Raw genomic sequence first — 1,064 nt, forward strand, 5'->3', positions numbered from 1 at the left:
TCTCTCCTCCCTCTCTTTCCCTCTCCTACCCCCTACAATGATTCTAGACTGGAAGAATCTTGGACACATGGCCCTGATGAGCATTTTGTGTTGTTTTGTTTTGATCCAATGAGCTCTTTTTTCAGCCAGCCTCTCCACCTGAGGGCCGAAGCTTCATTGCACTAGTACATCCAAACAAACCTGTTCTGTTTACAAGTGAATTGTTTCCAGGTATTTCATTATCATGATGGAAAGGTAATGAATACCACTTTGTATTTGCGGCTTTTGTTGGGAAAAATAAAGAGATACGTGTCTTCTCTTGTGCTTCTACAGTATTTTCTGGGCTGTATCATTTTCACAGTCAAGAAGTGAACACTTATTTTTAATTTTCTGAAAGGTGAGGGTGAAGAGTTATAACTACTCCAACAGCATCTTTGAGCACTTACTGGAGAAAGAGTGAGCAAAGGAAAACTGAAGAATGTGAAGGGAAGAGATGGGTAGAAGAGAGAAGAGCTGGGAGAAGAATGCACCATGACAGCTGCAGCTGGAGCAACGTCATTACCCTCAGCTGGGTTTGGCTGAGTTTTCTGTTCACAGAATATAGGTGCACAGACATGCATATGTATACATGAATGAAAGAAGCTAGGGATGGGACACAAAAAATACTGATCCATTAGGTTAATGCTGGATGCTCACTGAAGATCACAGCTAAAAGATCTGAAGTTAGCAGAAGTTCGAGGTAAATTTCCAGCAAACACTAGTCTAGACAGAAAGAAAAATAAGGAGTTGTAGCATAGCAGGCCAAACAGAAACCATGATTTCTTTTCTATTTCAGGCAGGAGGTTGGACAAGGCAGCCTTCTCCTTGCTTCAGTTGCTGAAACCATGAAACCATCTATTTAGCAATAGAGCTTGGTAGCCAGATCATGTGGCTCAGAACAAATCCTCAGGTCCAAGAGCCAATTTAGTGTGTGATGCAGGAAGAAATGTCAGGCCAGGGAACCAGCCCTGGAGGACTCATTAGAATGCCATTTCCAGAAGAAGCCATTTCAGGGGAAGCCATGTCAACTGAGAGGATACTGCTGA

Source organism: Dipodomys ordii, unplaced genomic scaffold (assembly GCF_000151885.1).
Source record: "Dipodomys ordii isolate 6190 unplaced genomic scaffold, Dord_2.0 Scaffold113, whole genome shotgun sequence".
In the NCBI taxonomy this organism is placed as follows: Eukaryota; Metazoa; Chordata; class Mammalia; order Rodentia; family Heteromyidae; genus Dipodomys; species Dipodomys ordii.